We start from the raw sequence: 11,699 nt of genomic DNA, 5'->3' as shown, positions 1-11,699 counted from the left end.
CAGTTCCTACTATCTACTGAAATATCAAGATTATTCCAGTCATTTGGTTTGTCTCCAGCATCACCTTATTTTTAACTTTTTGCAATTATCTCTCTGCCTCATTTAAACGGATTATAGGTCATCCCTTTGCTGGTTATTCAGCGGTTGATACTTTATTCACTGTCTAATACTCTTGGTCACTTGCAGAGACTTATTATCAGACACTCCACACCAGTTGTATGATCTTTTGATCTCTCAGCCCTTGATCTCTCTGCCTTATAAACTCTGTGTCTGTGCTCTTCTCTCTCACTGCACCTGACAAAGATGTTATGCTCCGAGAGCTTGTGATTTAAAATAAACCTGTTGAATTATAGCCTGGTGTCACGTGACTTCTCACTTTAATTACATGTTAGGCAATTTAGAAGCCAAACTGAATATTTCAATCAATCTGTGATTATCAAATAAAGTGTTAACAATTAGTTAACATGAAAATTTAAAACTATCTTGCTATATTCATGCCACAAAAGAGCAATAAGTCTTTCATGCTTATGTCAAATAGTATACCATGATTATTTTGTTTATATCTTTTTGTTTCATCATGTTTGTATTTTCATTCCTGAAAAGTTGTATTTTAAAATGTCATGAGCATACACGTCGTCATTGCTTCGTGATGGTCTAAGATACGTGTTTTATACAACTCGTAGACATTACAACTGAATAGTTGCCTGCAAACATACTGTTTATAAATTTTAACCTTTATAACTCAAACAGTTTCTACAAAATTAATTTTTAACTGCTTCCTGTGCTTTGATCTATGCAAATGATTTTCTTAACCAACTTGCTACTTACATTAAGGTTTTGTATTTTTCTGCACACGTTTTTATGGCCATCCCCCAACTAATGATAATTGCTACGAGATTTGAAAGTTATTTTCCACCCACATTACAGACAATAACAGCTGACTTTGAAGGCAGTGCAGTGGGTTGTCCTTGGGGAAGCTGGCTTAATGGTGGTTTTAGCATATTGCAGCCAGTTTGAAACCCATGCCAAAGATGTTGTCCAGCCTGTGGTCTGAGACCAGTAAATGGAGTTCAGATGCCAACCAGGCAGAACTCTGATTAGTTTACTGATCTGCTACCTGGCTAGAACTTCAGAATTAGAATAGAATCCTACATTTTCCAGGGTGCACAAACGTATAGAGAAATGTAATTACTTAGAGTAGGAAATGAGGAGCCTCTGATCTTTACGTTTAAGTTGAGATAAAATAAGTTTACGTAGCAGTTGCCAGAGTCCAATAAATTGTCCAATAACTCACCTGCCTACAACTACATACAGAAAATTCCAAACTCTGGGCTTGGCATTCTACTGGATTGACAGCACTAAAACCAGATATGTGGACAATTAGTGTGACGTTTAGAATTGATTAAAATTGAAAAGCACTGTGCATTGCTGTTGAATTTGAACTAGAGGTGTATTTTGAGGCTACGTTCCCAAGATGATATGCTACCATGAATCCTAAACTAATACAGCCTTGACTCTGGTCACACAAAGTATAAATTCAAGTTATTATATAGTACATTATGGAATTGCTAAGGCTACTTTTTACTTATGTGGATATTTTTAAATAGTTGGATACTTCATTTTAAATAGACCATGTGTACAGAATTGCAGGATGCTTGAGATATAGTCTTTTGTTGATAGATTTTGTGCAAAATTAGACGGAAGAAATTATCACCATTTGGGCTTATAATGCTCCCAAAAAATTTTCATAATTATTAGACTGTTTATCCTATACATTTTGAAATTTCAGTAATCTTGATTGCTATGATAATTCCTCCCGATTGTTCCCATTAATTTTAAGGCATGAATGATTTGCTAGACAACCAGCCTTCTGAGGATGTTTTACATTGATCTTTTTGTGATTCACATTCTTCTAATGTGCAATATGTGTGCTGTAAACTGATTGAGACACGTTATTCAGAGCAGAGTCAAGAGAACGTACATCTTTAACCTACGTTTGTCATGTAGAAGGCTGTCGAATCATTTTTAAAGTTCAGTTTACAACAGTAAATAACATTGTGTCAGTTATCTGTAAACTGAATCATTTCACCGTTCCTCTGAACTTGTCATAAAGCCTGCAATTCCTTGTCTGCATTAGCAACAAGAGGGTTATATTTAAACTACTTCTAACCAGAGGGCATTCAAGTCTGGTAGGACATTTGTGCATCGTGCACATAGCAGGCCGCCACTCAGAACAATGAGTCGTCCCTAATCCTTGGCCCACAAAATAGATTGGCAGAGATATAGTTTTCATCCGTTGAAATTAGTGAATGAATCACGGATGGATAATGTATCACTTAAAAAACGTTTATTTTGTAGTATAACCACCTTTTGGTTCCTGAGCTCTTGTATGCAGATAGTTAGAATCTAATTCAGTAATAAAGTTACAAATGTATTCCTGATAATTCAAAGCTGTTTTTGACACTCAATTCATTTGAACTATCCAATAATTTGAAGTGGAAGTACATTGCACAAAAGTTTATTCATGGACTTGCTTAATTTTCTATTTATATTTCCCAATCTGCATACTGTAGTCTTGTCATTGTTAGCAGTACATATTTATATTTAAGGACTATCTGGAAAATAATGAGATTTGGAACTATTTGGACTAAAAGATGTTTTTAACCATGAGAGTTCTTGGAATTGAAGCTGATGGTTTAATGTGTACTGTAGTTTGCTTGCTGTTCAAAGTCACATGATTTCACACTCCTAGCCCATCCTTGTCCTTTTGCAGCCCCCTGCTTCCTCAACACTACCTGTCCCTCCACATGTCTTTGTGTCATCCTCAAACTATGCAACAGTGCCCTCAGTTCTTCCATCCAGATTGTTAACCTATAACGTGAATAACAGTGGTCCCACCTACTGGCCCCTGCGCAGCTCCACTAGTCACTGCCAACCTGAAAAAGACCTCATTATACCCATTCTCTGTCTTCTGCCAGTCAGCCAATCTGCTGTCTGCCAGGAACTTACCCCCATCACCATGGGCTGCCATCTTATTTAGCAGCCTCCTGTGTAGTCAAAATCAGATCAGGTACGATCTTATTGAATGGCAGAGCAGCCAGAGTTGCCTACTTTGATTCCTTGCCTGTAATGCAGTGCTGGGGCTTTATTATGTTCCTCCTATCACAGTCATAACATCATTCCAACATGCTGTCCATTCACACTTCTGACATTTTAATTCTATTTCGGAGTTTTTTATGTTTTAGGATCTATCCTCTCAACATTCCTCATTAAACCTACCTTATTTCTTTCTTCCTTCACGTTTAATGGTGACGCAGAAACCTCAGTTTTCTACTGTGCATTTAGCCAACTCTCATAATTCTTCAGCCATTCAATATGATTATCCTATGTGAAATATCTTTGTATATTATGTTTAAGTGTTACACTAATATAGGTCGCATTACGTATGATAAAATCAGCAACTCTCATATGATTATGTAAGGGAAACAATTTGATAGAAAAATGCTGAAGGTTATACGACGAGATCAGTTTTTTTTTAATTGATAAAACATTGTTGGAACCCCTTGCCTCAGACCAAACTTGTTGGCACTGAGCTAAGCTGATGTATTTGAACTCAAGATAAATATTGTCAAGAACCTTTGATTTGAGAATAATTAAAAGCAAAACCTGTGCAAGAAACAGCTTCTTGCCTAAAGATGGTCTGAACTGTGCGTTTATCACCAGCTGAAAATGGAGTACCATTTTTCAATAAAACAAGATGTTTTCTATGATTAGGCAGATTTGAATTTATCCAGAGATACATCACATTGCTTTAACTGTTCTTAGATCTACATGTCTTCGCTTACCCATGTACTTTTATGCTGTGGTGTTGATGTCATCAATCTTCAGCAACAGTTATTCCTCTGGCACTTATCTGCTCGGAACTGTAAAATATAAAGTCACTTCTTCATCATACTTGTTTCCTTTTCAATTATTTGAGGCTTCTGCAGCTCACACTTGGGTCACTTATTTGACGTGATAGTGATATCTTATTCAAGGAATTTCTTTGCCAACGTACACTGGCAGCAATGTGTATCAGCTATAAGATGAATGAAGGTTGCTTGCCAAGTCTCCTTGACAGCCTCTTCCAAATTCTTGACCTTGATCTCCTAAAAACACAAGGGCAGCAGACACATGGGAACAACACTTCTGCACATGATTATCTAAAATCATACATACACTGACTTGGAACTATCTTATCACTGCTTCACTGTTGCTGGATGAAAATTCTGTAACTCATTTTGTAACAATATTGTGGTTGTACCCACACCATATGGACTGCAGTGATTTGAGACATCTGCTCACCAACACTATCTTCAGGGCAATTAGGTTTGGAATATAACCTGCTGGGCTTGGCTATGACACGTGTATCCCTTGAATGAATATGGCTGGGGGAGTTGCGATGAAAAGCCATTATACAGATTCTTTATGCACTGGGCCTCTTTGGAATAAGGTGTTATTTCACAGGTAAACCACACTGGAGAAACAGTAAGGGATGGAATGGCTGACTGTTGCACATTGCTATGAAATTAAGGAGGATGAGTAGGGAATTGTGGTCAGAATCATAAAAGACGTTGCTGCTGTCATGGAATTTCTTGTAGAATACAGCTCGTTGCATGTTCTTATTCCTCTCTGAATCTGAATTTATTGCACCATTGTCTCATTGTTCTGCGAGATTGGTATGTGAAACCTTTAATCTACTGCTCTTTCCACAATCTTCAAACATTGAAACCTCATGCTCGGACTCATTTACTGACTGCAACATGTTATTTACTGACTTGCCTCAACAGTGCTTTAATTATCTTCAATCTTGGTATCTTGTACCATGGCTCTTGGCTTTCAGAATATTAAGAGAAATGTTTTTATTTGCAGTTCCCATCAGTTTTCAGTTTTAATCAGCGATATGTGATCCTCGAATAGCTTCTTTGATTTTATGATACAGCTACAAACTTTACACATCTGAGTCTTGAGGGATGTTGCACAAACTATGCAAAGACTTGTTATTTGGCAGAAATTTAAAAAGACTTTTAAAGAGCAACTGGTAAATGAGAATACGAATGAAGAAAATAAAGGAATTCTGCAGAAAAGATCAGAGTGAAAGACAAAGTAAGAAGACCAATAGGAGAGGCAGGAACAATAATAAAGAAGTTAGAAAAATAAAATGAAGAAATCTTATATTGTACCAAATAGGGAACAAAATAGCATTTTGATGAAATCCCTATTTTCTTGGTTTACGAAAGCCTAATTTCAGTTTGTAGTTTTAATTATAGTTTTAATTTTAGTTTGGTATTTGCACCGAAATAAAACAGGCCAGGTGGAATTTTTAAAAGATGCACTAATTGTGTATACCACTGCTTTATAACAGCTTCAAAAAAAACCGTTTCGCAGTTGTTGTGCGTATCTGATACTTATGATTCCAAAAACTGAGTTGAAGGAAATATTTCATCAGAATACAGTAGTTTATATATTCTTTTATTTATGAGTAATCCATTATTTTTCAACTTGCATACCTGTGGATTATGTATATTGATGATAAAGGAGAATCACAGAAAGTGGAGAAGCCTGCCATATGTTCTCTGAAAATATTGCTAATCACTCAATGACCTTTTCACATATAACTAAATAATTACCTGTTATTAGCATTAATGGTACTGGAAGAGTTAATCCTTTTTTGTCATTGTCTGCTGGTTAATCCTTCTGTAATACATTTTGCCCTCTCCGGCATCTGTGAGTTCTCCTTCTCTGCACATCCCTCTGTGCTTGCAAACTAGGGGAAAAATGTGATTGTGGCAAGTAATGGAACCACTGCAGGCCAGTGAGGAAAGTAGGCCTTATCTCAAGCAATTAATCAAGAAACTCATATTGTGTGACAATTATTCAAAGCCAGTTCAAAAATAGCTCAGAGCTGGAGGTCCAAAGATTATTTTTCCAGAATTTTGTCAAGGTCATTACAAGCATTGAGCAAGCCTATAGCAGTGTATAAAATACATGGTTGACAGGAAATGATGGTGTGTTCGAGAATGTGTTGTGGTTTGCAGTATTCGGAGATAGAGCATCATAACCTAATAGGCATGTCAGGTTGTTTACAAATTTAACACCATTTAAACCAGAAAGAAATAATTCTGGAATACATGGTGTTTTTTCTGTGTTTGAAAAAAGTGTAATACCATTTTCCTATGGATAAAACCCATCCAAACGCAGACCTTCAACAACAGAATGAGCATCTATATGCCTTGCAAAGTACAGAAAGCTGCTCATTTTTTTGAATAAGTGCAGGTGTGTAGTCATTTATATTTTGGACCAGCAAATAATTCTATTAATTGCTCCATAAATATCACCTGGTAGTGCTGGCGTTCGTTCTGCCTGTGTACATTTCTTCCTCTTCACCCTCCCCTTCCCACAGCATTAATAAAGGTCTCCTGCATCAAGTGGAAACTGCAGATTTGGTCCTGAATAAGTTGTCAACCATATATTTGCATTCTTTTATACAGCATTTCTGGTATATATGGCAAGTATACAAAATATTTTCTGAATGTAGCACAGGTAATCTAGTTAAATTGTAAACAAAATTTTGAAATTGATCCAGCTAAAAGGTAAGCCAAGCAAAAATAGCAATATAAATATTAAAAATACCTCTTAAATCAAATGGGCTTTCATGCTCAAAACATACAAATATTGTGTCATTTGAAGAGTTTATATAGACGAAAGGCGCAAATGGACATATACAAAGCACACTTTTTAAAAAATTTCCCATGAGATTCCATGACAGCAAGTAGAATGGTACACTGGTAGGATTGATACTTAATTACTAGAAACATAGAAAATAGGGGCAGGAATAGGCCATTCGGCCCTTCAAGCCTGCCGTGGCAATCAGCACAATCATGGTTGATCATCCAACTCAGTGACCTTCTCCATCTTTCTCCCCATACCATTTGATCCCTTTAGACCCAAGATCGATATCTAACTTCTTGAAAACATTCAATGTTTTGGCCTGAATCACTTTCTGTGGCAAAGAATTCCACAGGCAAGTCAGTCTCTGAGTGAAGACATTTCTCCTTTTTTCAGTAATTGTGTCATAACTGCTTTGGACAGGCATGAAAAACCAGCTGGTCTTTCTGTGTTTGTGTTCAGGCAGCTTCTGGCTATGGAGTTGACAATCAAAAGCAGAACAAAGATGCAGAGCAAGTGTTCCAGGTTGATCACCCCACCTGTGCATATGATTGCCAGGAACTATCAGTACTGACATAATGTCTTCATGTCATTTATGCATAGTATCTCTTTATCTGATTACCTGGTCGACTCTCTTTCAGACAGAAAAATCACTGTTTGAAACTTTGCAATCATCAATTTAAATTTCCAGGATGTATATACTGACAAATCTAATTGTAAAATTACACCTTTGTTTCAAGTTATTGGTTTAGCGCAGTTGATTGGTTGACTTTTATGATGCAGAGTAACACCAACAGCATGGGTTCAATTCCCACACTGCCAGAGGTCACCATGAAGGACCTTCTGTCTCTTTGGTGACACTCAGGTTAAACCACCACCAGTCATCTCTTTCCCTCATGAGAGAGCAGCCTTACGGTCCAGGAAGACTGTGGTAATTTTGCTTTTACTTTATTGTGCAATCATATAAGTATTAACCAAGAAAAGTGAAGAGGTCATTCAGTAGAACACCTAACTCAGCTGTCTGTTTAACTCAATGTTATTGCAATTGTGCCGGTCTTACTCCAAGACATTTCCCTGTCTGGTTAAAGGTTTGCAATCCATTTAGAACCCAGTGCCTTGTAAGACAACCTTGCACTATCCAACAAGGAAACAAATCTTACTCATATAGCAGATTGTCCAGTTCACAGTCATCAAACAAGGATCGAGTCTTTGAATATTCTTTCATTTACCCATGTACTCTGTAGTTCATCTTCAGTTTGGGTTTGATTTCTTTTGCTTTTTTGCCTGCTATTTCTTCTTCTTGAAAAATGAATTTTTGACATTTAAGCCATCATTAGCAAGGAAACACATTATTCACTACAAGCTTTTGACAAGGTGTAAGTTATTATTTTGAATTGCTGTGGTGAGGGTACCCTGCAATATTGCTCCTTTGGAATTCCTTGATTTTCATCTGGCGATGGTGAGAAAAGACCATTTATATCTATGTTAGAAAGCTCTGTGACTTGGAAGGCAACCATGTACCTTTTGTCTTCTTGGATGAAGTTTCATATTATTTGGGGACTTGGTTCTTAAATGGAAAAATGACGTATTGCTATATTGTTTGTGTTAAAAACGGAATGACTTAGAACTCAAAAATGAAGTGACCAAGAATGGTGATGAATTGTTTGAAGTTTTAATGGCTTGCATTTAAATCCCTTTAAAACCCTGAGGTGAATTGTTCAGTGCAATAGTGACTAAGATAGAAAAAAACAAATCGGGCTATTGTCTAGCAACAAGTTTGTGACACAGGGTGACAGAAGCAAGTTCGTTTGGAAAGGCAGTATGCAGCTTTACTTTAGAGAGAGACGTCATACCAGAGTGATAGCAATAATGGTACAATTTAGCAGTCTCCACAGTAGTTTCATAGAAGTGCTGAGTGGCTTAAGGTCAGTCAGGGAAAAACTGTAAGAACACTGTTGTGGAAGAAGAGTTTAAGGAATCCATGTTAAGAAATAAGTGAGCTATATTAGCAGTTTGTTAAGGGTCTCAGGAAGAAACTTTAAATAAAGAAGATAGCATTGAGTGAATACAGGAATTTAGCAAAAAGAAACTGATGCAGTCATGCCAACTGAACAAAGAAATTTAAAGTGGAGAGGCAATACACTTCACTGAGTTTTGAGGATCCTTAAAGTTTTTGTCAAGGGTTAAAGGAATCTTTATTTCTGATACTTAGTAGGTTGTAGACTTGCTCGCCAAGCCAGTGTGTTTGATTGCAGATGCTTCGTCACCCTGCTAGGTCACATCATCAGTGCACCTCCAGTGAAGTGTCGGTGTGCTGTCCTCGTTATTTATATGCCTCGGTTTGCTGGGGTGGTTGGTATTACTTCCAGTTTTGTTCTTCAATGGTTTGTATATCAGGTCCAGTTCAGTGTGTTTGTTGGCGGATTTCTGGTTGGAATGCCAGGCCTCCAGGAATTCCCTGGCATGTCACTGTTTGGCTTGTGCCATTATGGATGTGTTGTCCTAGTCAAATTTGTGTCCTTCTTTGTCAGTGTGTATTGAGACCAGTGAGAATTGGTCATGTCTCTTGGTGGCTAGTTGGTGTTCGTGTATCCTTATTGTCAGTTTTCTTCCAGTTTGGCCTATGTAATGTTTCTCACAGACCTTGCATGGTATTTTGTATATTACATTAGTTTTAATGGTTTTGGGTATGGGCTCCTTTGCGTTCGTTAGTAGCTGTCGCAAGGTTGTTGTTGGTTTGTGAGCTATCCTGATACCTAGAGGTCTGAGTAGTCTTTTGGCCATTTCTGATATGTGCCTGACCTACGGTAGGGTCACTAGTGTGTCTGGCCGTGCAGTATCTTCTTGTGGTCTGTCGCGGAGATAATGGCGGATTGTGCTTGTTGGGTATCCATTTCTTTTTAAAAACTCCATATAGGTTCTGTTGTACACAATTCGGGGTTGCTCCAGCGTGTTGTGGCTCATTTGAATAATGTTCTAATGCATCTCTGTTTATGGGTGTTGGGGTGGGGAGTTGCTGGTGTAATTAATAACTTATGAAGATGGATCAGAACTTTGAAATGCTTGGAGACATATGAAGTTTTAAATATAACACTTTTTTTTTCAAATGACATGGCTAAAATATGACTACATATGTAAATTTAATGGTAGTTTGCAGAGGAACCATGGAATATCACAACCAAAGGTGCCAAAGGAATCTCAAACAGCAAACTTTCAGAGGGAGGTAGGCAACTCAAAACAAACTGGACTGCAGTATTCTGTGGCTTCAGAGATAATGAGGGGCTGACTCCCCTCCACACACACAGTACAAAGTTGCCCCTTGTGTGTCCCACACTTGGATGTTTATGCTTTCTCTTTGAAAAATACAGGAACACTGGTGTTTAAAAGTCAGTTTCAGCCATGTTCAGCGTGTGCTATGAGGATCAGAGTTGAGAAAGCCTCTAATCATCCCTGCACTGCAAGTGAAAAGGAAAGGAAATTTTGTTTCTCTCTTTGTTGAAGCCAGAAAGCAAGAGAATTTGCAGTTGGAATAACATGGATCAAAGGGTTTTCAGCCAAACATCTCAATCAACCTTTTGCCTACCAACATCATGGTACTGGTACCACCCACTATAATGACCTCAACATTTAACTGTCTGATCTTTACAAACAATCCAGTGACTGACCCATATATTTTTTTTCAACTTTTTATGATTTTTTAGACTTTCTTATTTTGTGTTGTGTTTTTATTTTTTCTTGTTTCTTCTCAATCTTTCTTTTAAATTAGGAAATCCAACTTAAATTAGTTCCTCTTAAAACATAAATTCATTTCACCTGGAAGAAAGGCGTCCACAGGGAAAGGATCGTTTCTGAATTGTCACGAGTTTGGGGTGGGGTCATTGAAGTGGGGTGGTGGTAGGAGAGTGTATACAGAAGGGTAGCTATCTCATCTGAGTATATTGTGTTATAAACACCTTTACATCAAATAGAATTAGAAATGTTGCATAACACAGTTAAAATTTTAGCTTCATTTCTTCATTAACCATTCCATGGTACGATTTAAAGAAGAACAGGAGTTCTCATAATATCTGACAATTGACTTCCTTTGGCCAACACCATCAAAAATAGTTATTTGATCTTCACCTCATAGCTGTTTGAGTTTTTGCCATGTGCAGTATGTCTGAGGCATATGCTCACTTAGCAACAGTGACTACTGTTCAAAGTATTTTGTGAAGCACTTTGGAATATCCTAGGAGATACAAGACACTACAGAAAGATCACCCTTCCTTCCATCCTCTAATGGGAAAGTAATTGTGTAAATCTGTTATCTACCCAGGCATGTATGAATTTAAGCAAATTTCTGTTGATATCCACTTAATTTCTTTGCAGTTGAACTTTTTGATAAAATTTAATGGCCAAGGTTTTGCAGTCTTTGGAGTAGCAAGTACCTTCACCACTGACTTTGAAGACAGCTGCATAGGAACATCGAACTGTCTCTGTGGCAAAAACTTGAGCTCTCTCGATTTGCAGTTGATTGTGGCATTATTATATAATGGGAATTCCCAGTTTGCACAGCAGTGATATTATCAAGCCGCCCAAGCAACAAATGAAATTAAGGATAAAGGCAAAGTACTGTGAATGCTGATATAAATCTGATATAAACACAGAAAATGCTAAAGGATCTCAGCAGATCTGGTAGCATCTCTGGAGAGAGAAGCAGAGTTAATGTTTGAGTCAGACTCTTCTTCAGAACCCTTCAGAATTGAGGATTTAATGCATAAGAATTCAGAAGGAGTTCTTACTGTCAGAAAATATAAAACACTTCAAATTGCTTTCTTTGATTACAGAGAGGAAAGTAAAGATTGAGGCACATACAACGGATTAAGTTGGAAATTGAAATATCATGAAAATGGTTAATTATTTCACATTCTAATTTGAACATTGTTGTTATTCATCATGATTGGAGACATTTAACAACATTACAGTTCAGGGCCAGATCAGTATTCAATGGG

General features: G+C 37.3%; 1 protein-coding gene and 1 long non-coding RNA gene across 2 annotated transcripts in view; one reads left to right on the top strand and one right to left on the bottom strand.

The window, feature by feature from the left end:
* LOC125485771 overlaps positions 1-5,784 on the bottom strand; it is a 20,967-nt gene extending 15,183 nt beyond the window's left edge. Inside the window, exons 1-2 of the long non-coding RNA XR_007264469.1 lie at positions 5,670-5,784; positions 3,846-3,923 (exon numbers count right to left, since the gene is read on the bottom strand). This is a non-coding gene — a long non-coding RNA (uncharacterized LOC125485771). The remainder of the gene's footprint in view (positions 1-3,845; positions 3,924-5,669) is intronic.
* taf3 (TAF3 RNA polymerase II, TATA box binding protein (TBP)-associated facto) overlaps positions 1-11,699 on the top strand; it is a 107,666-nt gene that overhangs the window by 34,607 nt on the left and 61,360 nt on the right. The gene's annotated exons all lie outside the window — the stretch shown is intronic.

This window comes from Rhincodon typus, chromosome 22 (assembly GCF_021869965.1).
Source record: "Rhincodon typus isolate 14 chromosome 22, sRhiTyp1.1, whole genome shotgun sequence".
In the NCBI taxonomy this organism is placed as follows: domain Eukaryota; kingdom Metazoa; phylum Chordata; class Chondrichthyes; order Orectolobiformes; family Rhincodontidae; genus Rhincodon; species Rhincodon typus.
The sequence above is the reverse complement of the archived record's forward strand: the minus strand, read 5'-3'. Positions and strand labels throughout refer to the sequence as shown.